The 8,835-nt window shown below is 36.7% G+C and overlaps 1 long non-coding RNA gene across 1 annotated transcript; it reads left to right on the top strand.

Moving 5' to 3' along the window:
• The first annotated feature begins 6,790 nt into the window (after window positions 1–6,790).
• Window positions 6,791–7,977, top strand: LOC145162967 (uncharacterized). Its single transcript, XR_013739470.1, has 3 exons — window positions 6,791–7,134; window positions 7,427–7,554; window positions 7,640–7,977. It is a non-coding gene; the product is annotated as an uncharacterized LOC145162967 (long non-coding RNA).
• The last annotated feature ends 858 nt before the right edge of the window (window positions 7,978–8,835 follow it).

Genomic DNA, 8,835 nt, shown 5'->3' with positions numbered 1-8,835 from the left:
CCGACTCTATGCTTTGGCGTCTGATTAGGGCACAATATAAATAAAAATAAAAAAACACGTAACTAGGTAAGGGTTAAATTGTAACACTTTTTAATCGAATATGGTAATGCCAAATGAAAATTGGTATTATCAATGACAAATCAGTGGCACAAAAAGTATGTGCCACTAAAAACATTTTATAGTGGCACAAAAGAAAATATGCCATTGAAAACATATGCCACTAAACGTAAATTTATTAGTAGTCTTAGAACATGGTAAAATTCGTTTTCAGATACTGCCTACTAGGTGCTCGATCTAATTCTCATGAAACCCCTTTACAAATCCTACAACACCGATCGCTCCAAGAAATTGTATCATCATGTAGATGATTGTAGAATATTGCCCTAGTTAACGATAGTTTTGTTGCAAATAAAAATCTAAATGTCACAACTGGATTGGTATGCCCCCTCTTTGAGATTTGATCACACTCATTAAAGTCAATACCAAAATGTAGAGGAACAAGAAGGTTGTGATGAACACTTTGATACCATTTCTGTTAAACGACAATGACGACAACTCGTCTGTCTCGAACAATGTCTCTGGTGGGGGCTCCTTGTAGTCTTTATCGGGCCAAGGGATTTGATGATGGCAGGTCTGCAGGTTGTGATGATTTCTAGAAGAATCATGCTTATAATGTTAATGCAAGAAAATTGAAATGACAACAGGGGTTAAAGAAGGTGGGTATGGACCATTGGAGGGGTTAGAGAGTTCTGTAGGTACAACAAGGCTGAAGAAGATATACTTTTCTAATGTACCCACATGAATAATTATAGTCAAAGCTTAAGACAGAAAGAGAGGATAAAGGATGTTGGAGTGGTAATCAGACCCAATTTTGAGGAAGAAGATGATATAGGTTGTTGGGTTATTTTTGATGTCCTTGATGTGTGTGTGAGAGAGAGAGAGAGATTGAGAGAGAGATCCCATATTTAATTTAATAAAACATAAATTTAAATAGAAAAAACATAAGAAATATAATTGGGAGGGCATATTAGTCATTTCATTTTACTGAGGGACCAAATCCGAAATGAAACTAGCTCAATAGGACAACGAAGCCAAAAGAGTCGAGGTTTGGACTAAACCTCAGAAAAAATGTATACCACATGACCAGTTTTGCAATTTAGTCAACTTAAATTTAATTAAGTTAGATAACAATATCATACCAACACATTTCTTTCTTATCTTATCAAGTTGTGGTTTTTTTCACCAGACTCACATTTTAAATCACCATCAATATTATCGTTTTCACCACCCATATAAACTTTTATGTGACTCATTAGAAACAAATCACATTCTGTTTAAGTCTAACCGTCGATCTGTAACACCTTGATCCATGTATTTTCTATTTCTACCCTTAGTATGAAATTTATTAATGGGTCCCTTGGCTCATTATATGAGATCGCGTTTTTGGCCAAGTACGTTGGGCGTACTCAGCTTACGCCGGGTGTAAGTAGCTGAGGGTCAAACCCTAATTTTTAGGGTTTGAGTCCTATTTAAACAACATTATCTCTTCAAGACCTCTTCAAGACCTCTTCAATCCCTCATCAGCCTCCATCTCCCAAATTCGTCCTTAGCAAACCCTAATCCTTTGTGTGTGCATTTTGAGCTTGAAAGCGTGCTTTTGGTGATCTTGAAGGAAGAAGAAAAAAGTAGAATCAACTTTTAAGCTCAAGGCATCTTGGATCCAGAAGTATCTTGCCCTCAAGCTTCATTTGGAGGTATAATTCTTGGATATTGATGTGTTATTTGCTTAAATCTTGTTAGTCTAGAAGTTGTATTCAATTTTGGTCCAATAGTTTAGTCTAATGGAGTATGAGCTACTCCAGGACCTTGAAATGTAGTTTCATGTAGTTTTGAACTTCTAGATTCATAAAAATGAGAGCTTGGACATTCTTATTAATCCATGCAAGAGTTTGGGAGTTTTGGATGACTTTTGGATCAAGGGTTTGAGTCTTTACCCTCTTGTATGCATGAAAATGGATAAAGTCAGAGACTTTATCCATCAAGACATCCCTTTTTACCTGGATATGAAGTTTAGTGCCTTGGCTTAATGAAATAAGAGCTTAATGGAAAAGTTGAGGTTCATCTCTAGTATGTTGGGTGTACCTGGACGTACGCTGCACATACTAGGGTTCGAACCCATGGATTGTGAAGGCACCCTCTACGCTGGGCGTACACAACCCAAAAGGGATCTTTGACTTTTTGACCTTGACCTTGACCAGGATATTGACCGACTTTGACCTAGGGGTATTTTGGGTATTTTGAGCAGTAGTTTAAGACTAGGACATTGTTTGTTGTATAAGTGATCTCTAGAGTTGGCATTTAGAGCAACGTTCTTTTCTGCTATCATTTCAGACTGTGAGGTGAGTTTTCCTCACTGTACTTGTGGCTCGAAGGCACCAAGGCCGGCCCACTAGATTTTGTATCCTGGTATATTGGATTGATGTTATGCTAAGTATGTTGTAGATTGGTAGATTTGTATGATTACCTATGTTGTGTTGACTGAGTATGCATTAGATTGGTAGATCTGTATGATTACCTGTGTTGTTGGTCATTGATTATTATTGTATATGTCGATATGTTATGAATTATGGGTTGAGGCGGTCCAGCTTTGTGTTGAAGGACAAGATACCCGTGGTGGTCTTGATAAACTGAAGGCCTGCGAGAAGGTCCAGTCAGGCTGAAGGCCTGGAGAGCGGTCTAGATAGGTTGTAGTCCCTACAAGGCGGTCCAGTTAGGCTGAAGGCTCATATATGCATGATGTTATCTATATTGGTTGTGTTCGGTACTTTGGGGGAACTCACTAAGCTTTGGCTTACAGTTTAAGTTTTATGTTTCAGCTACTTCAGATGATCGGGGAAAAGCAAAGGCGTGACCGTGTACATGCTTTTGATTTTATGATATTTGATTTTGGTATACTCTGATTCATGATTACTACTTTTGGGAACTATATTTTGTAAAAAATTATGATTATTTGGTTGTATTTTAAAAATGAAAATTTCACCTTAATTTGTTGGAAGTTACAAGTTGGTATCAGAGCCCTGGTTTGAGAGAATTGGATGATCATTTGTGTGAATCCAGACTAAAACTAAGGATCTGTAATAGTTTTCAAAATTGTTTTCAAAAAAGAAATTGTTTCTAAAATTGTTTTCAAAAGTGACCAAGGAAGGATGATATGTGTACGGTGAGCCACAACAAGAAAGTATACCCTAAGTTACCCACACTGTTATTTTTTATGATGCTATGATAGAACTACATGCTAGTCATAGGCTAGGGATATTCAGGAATTGCATGATAGAATTTTCTGATGTATGATGTTTGATAACCTAGGAGAACTTCCTGTATGATATACGAAATTGACGTCATTACTGTAGATGCTTAATGTGTGCATCATACTTGTACGTAACTAAGATTTTATAGCATGAGAATGTTTGGTTTAGCCTTATTTTCTATTCCTTGTCTTCTTGTGGTTCTTAGGGTAGAATCAAGTGTTTAATTGTCTATGAAATCCAATGTTATGTGTGATTAGCATGCACGAGCGATTACAGGGTTGGTGGAAGTTTCATGAGTGAGTGTAGCAGGGCAGCTGAGGGATGATTAGCCACTATCGAGAGAGTGGATATAGGATGAATGTGTATCCTAGTTGCGATTTGTTTTAGGGTAGTTTGTGATGATTCATTGAGAGAAATACGGGTAGGTGTGGAAGGTAGTATGGGCCCGTACTACTGGAAGCATAGGACCCGTACACGTAGCAAGGAAGTCACAAACCCCAAGGGTTTAGCCTCTCTATGATAGTTGTAGTAATATAATTATAGCATTCCTGATATGTTTTTGGTTCATTTTTAGTATGGTGTTCATGAGAGGATTTGGTTTTGGAGTTGGTGGCCATGATAGGCTATGATTGACAGATGATGAAATCTGTGAGTTGATCGCAACTGAGGTAGCTGCTGTTGTTCGGGGTGCCATCCCCGAGGTTTTTGGGTCTACCAGGCTCGCTATGATTGAGTTTTTTAATGAGCGGTACGCCATCGTGGCAGAGGCATCTGCTGCAGCCGTCGCTGTTGCAGGAGGCCGAGGAGGAGGTTCATTCTAGCACTGGGATTTTAGCAACATGAAGCCCTCGAAATTTGATGGGGTCAAGGACGCGATTGTGGCTATGAGATGGATTTATGATGTTGAGGGCTGCTTCTTCACCCGTTCCTATCTGGAGGACTGGAAGGTTAGGTGCGCCCTGACCATTCTTCGGCTGGATGCGAAGGATTGGTGGAACCTGGTGACCGGTTCTTATACTCCTGAGTAGAGGGCTACTTTTACTTAGGAGCAGTTCTCGGAGATGTTCCGCATGAAATATGTTCCCCTAGTGGAGAAGGAGATATTGGGCCAGGGGTACCAAGATTTGAGACAAATGATGGGGACAGTAACGAAGATCACCAAGATGTTTACTAAGAGGGCTTTATTCTGTCCCGAGTTTGCTGCTTCGGAGCAGGCCCATATGACACGATACTTGAGCATGCTACAGAATGATATTCAATAGTTTGTATCTACCCAACATTATAGTACCCCCGTTAAGCTTCAGGATGCCGTGAGGAGGCGAGATATTGAGATAGAGACCCAGACAAGGGAGCAAAGGCAGACTCCCGCTTAGCCACAACCTGTAGCTAAGCGCTTCAATCCCGATTATGCTCGATCTAGAGGACAGAGGGGCCGCACTTGCACTACAAGAAAAAATTGAAATAACTATGGAAATTTGCGACGGAAGTACAATCCGTAGCTACTTTGAAACAAATTATACTACATAATGGCTTGTCCTAGATATTTTACTATGGAATTTGCTATAGAATTGCATTTTGTAACTAATATTTGAATAACTATGGAATTTTTCTACGGTATTAAAAACCGTAGGAATTCTACTATGGACTATGCTACAGAATAGTTAGACGTAGGTATATGTGCTACAAATTTAGCTACATAACTATGTTTTGTAGCTAATATTCAGATAACTACAAATTTTTTCAATGTAATTGGATTCCGTAGCTGGTGTTCTACAACATTTGTTACGAAATTATAAGTCATGGGTATTTTGCTACAAAACTTACTACGGGTCTAAGTTTATATCTAAGTTCCTACAAAAAATTGTTACGGAATCAAAATATGTAGCTATTTTGATACAAAATTTGTTACAAAATCTAAGTCCATAGCTAGTTTGCTACGCCATTTATTACAAAATTAGAATTCGTAGCTATGTTGCTACAAAATTTTCTATGGAATCAATGATCGTAGCTATATGCTATAAAATAAAAAAAAATCATAAATATTATGCAATGAAATTTTCCAATAAGCAATTTTAAGTGTCTAGAGGCTTCTCAAGTAAAGTTTAGACCCTTAAACGATCCCGAACGACCAATAAATAACTCCCCAAGACTATATTCGATTGATTTTAATGTGTGAAACGTTAGAGACTGACACATTCTATTCGAGAAGTAAATTTTTTTATATATCTACATATGACTAGGTGATGTAGAAGATTGAAGCCATTCTTGAATTGTGAGTCTAGATTTTAGTAGCAACCACTTTGCATTTAAGGTCAACAAGAACCGCCAAAACCTTATAAGAAAACAAGTTGGTGGTGGTGGGGGGGTCATATCCTGTTAGTTCGATTGTGGTTCTTCTCGATGCGTATTGGCCCCCGACTGAACCTACTAAGTCGTATATCATTAACCTTAAGCCCTAAGCTCTAATCCATAAGTTAAGAGGCATAAGCCATAAGCTATAATCCCTAAGCCTTAAGACCTAGCTAATGCCTAAGTCGTAAACCCTAAGCCATGAGCCCTAATCCCTAACCCTAATCCTTCAGCCTTAAGCCACACACCCTAAGCCTTAAGCCACAAGCCAACACCGTCGCTACCCCACCCCATACCCACTTACCCATTAAACCAACTCTACCCTCCGCCCACACTCAATCCACCCACCTCCACATCCACACCCATACTCCCACTTTCACCCTATATAATCTACATTATCCATATTGACATACCTACCCTACATTCACCCGAACCATACCTTCATATCCACACCACATGTTCACCCACCCCACATTTACCCTACCCACCCACCCACCTCACCCCATACCTATACATATACCTTTACGTTCATTCGCATACCGATGCCTACCCCACCCCACCTCCATAACATACACCCTACCCCCATAGAACCCTCACACCCTCCCCATACCCATACCTACACCCACACTTATATCCCCGTCCTACTATTACACACTGCTAACCGTACCCATCGACCTACACCCTTACATTCACACCCACAACCACATGTATTACTCTGTAAATAGGGTTTAACTTTCGTTGTCATGTTTGACCCTTCAAGTTTGCGTTTATATATACTTTGAGTTTATTCCAACTTTAACTTTATATATTTTGAGTGTATTTAACTAGTTATTGTTATGGTTAAATGTGCTAATTGTTTCAGATATATTTAAACTTTCACCACTAACTGATAATCATACTCTTTTACAAGAAGTATCATATTCATTTTTGTGATAATGATATTTTTTTTATATAATTTTAAAAAGATTGTTTTTATAAGTTATTTGATAAATATGATTAATATGAAATATATGATAATTTCTTTTATTTTTTCATATTATTGTAAATATAAATATAATTTAAAATATCTTTATAACTATTTTAGAAGACAGACTCTTAATTACTATCCTTAAAAACATTTCACTATCTCCCACGATGAAAAAAAACCTAACGCCACTAAACCTAAAATGGCGGTCCCTCCCAATCACAATCGATCGACTCTACTTAACTGCTTCCTTTTTACTGCATCTCTCAATCGATTGATTTCTTCAACCATCAAGCCGCTCACTACGATCGATCGATTCCTTCCGCCATCAAGCCTCTAATTACGACCATTCACAACCAGTAACATCGTATACATCTAGACCTCTGCCTCGATTATATTCTATCGACATGCATACCTTGCGCCTCCTCCATCTGCCCTCCAGTCTGGTCACCGCCGCCAGCCCTCTTTGCCTCCAGCTCTGTCAAAACTCATCGACAACAGCCAATAGATAAGGTTTTTTCTTAAAAAGATTTAATGAAATTGATTTGTGTGAATGATTTGGGACGAGTTAAGCTCTTGGGAAAGGTTATCTTACTCTAAAAGAGTCTTAACCTCCTCCCCTGCTCCATGCCTAATATAGCCCAAAGCTACCTAATGATAGTAGCGACATGTATTTTGCAATTATAATATATTGTCATTGTTCATAGAGATTGTACCTTTCATTAATCCATAAAAATATTTACTTCATTTTTTTTTTTCTATCAAAAGTGTAGCACTTAGCTAAATACTCTGTTTTTTTTTGTAGTTCATTTATATATGTTGTATACTCGATATATTAAGGTCAGCATCTCCAGTATCTGCTCCAAATAATACTGCCCGAATAGCCATCACTAGTTCTGGAAGAAGCAAGGGCCAGGGAAGGCTAATCAAAAAGTTAGTAGTTTTATCTTTTTACTTGATGTTGTATTAATTTTCTAGATATTTATAAAGCAATGTGGTTTTATTTATTTAAATGTAGAGATTTGCAGATGCACAAGCTGGTAATTTATGAGGCTGTGCTACCCAATGGAACAACAAAAATTTATTTTGCTTGTGGGTAGGTAATTTATATTGATATGTCTTTTTTTTCAGTCTTGTATATTGCTTCTTGCTTTATGTTGTTTATTATTTCAACGTTTTGATAATCCAATCTTTTTGGTGGTTGCAGTGTTACTCTTAAGTCTTACCTCCAACAAAAAACCCTTTTTCAGTTTGGTATTTCCTGTTGAATGTAATATCTATGAATTTAATTCTGGTTAGAATTGTTTTTTATTGATTAGTTTCTTTTGTGAAATGGGCACTTATCCATTTTTTGAATCTGATGTCAACACTTCTTAATGTATTAATTTCTTCAATCCATAAAAAATATGTCGACTGCAATAGGAGGCTTGGTGATTTCATATTATCTAAGGTAAATATACACCTCATGTATAGTTATTGTTTCTATAACCTTATAGTATCTTTATTTGATGTTTCTTATTTTGGGTATTACATATATAAACTCGATGTTCATTTTTTTAAGGAATGGAATCCACTACACTGACAAGTTGAAATCTCTTGATAGGAAATGAGATTTTTTGATTGAAGCTCATGTTTATGTGAAGACTACTTAAAGTTATGCATAATCAAGCCAAATTAGTCAGTATTATTTTTGTAAAGGATAATAGCAACCTATTATACCATTTTTTTTACCAATATAAGCATATGTCTTTAAAATTTTTCATTTTATTACATTCCTAATATTTCAAGAAATTAACAATGCATATAATCTAAGTTGCATGTTTTAACAGAGTAGGATGCTATTTTGGCATATTTATTTGTCACTTGAGCAAAGGAACGTGTAATTTAATCTTTAAAATTTGTCAATTTATTACATTCCTCTAATTTCAAGAAATTACCAAAGCATATCATGTAAGTTTCCATGTTTTGACAAAGTAAGATGCTATTGTGTCATATTTTGCTACCTTAAGAAAGGAACATGTAGCTTAAACTTTCAAAAATTTCATTTTATTACATTCCTCCAATTTCAAGAACTTAACAAAGTATAACATGTAAGGTAGCATGTTTTGACAAATTATATAATTGAGATAGTAGGTTTCATGCATGCAAGAAACAACAATGTACTTTCATTTATTTGAAAATACAATGCTCTAATAGAAAACGAATTAAAAGGAC

Source organism: Lactuca virosa, chromosome 3, assembly GCF_052849685.1.
Source record: "Lactuca virosa cultivar CGN04683 chromosome 3, Lactuca_virosa_CGN04683_v6, whole genome shotgun sequence".
Lineage (NCBI taxonomy): Eukaryota > Viridiplantae > Streptophyta > Magnoliopsida > Asterales > Asteraceae > Lactuca > Lactuca virosa.
The sequence above is the reverse complement of the archived record's forward strand: the minus strand, read 5'-3'. Positions and strand labels throughout refer to the sequence as shown.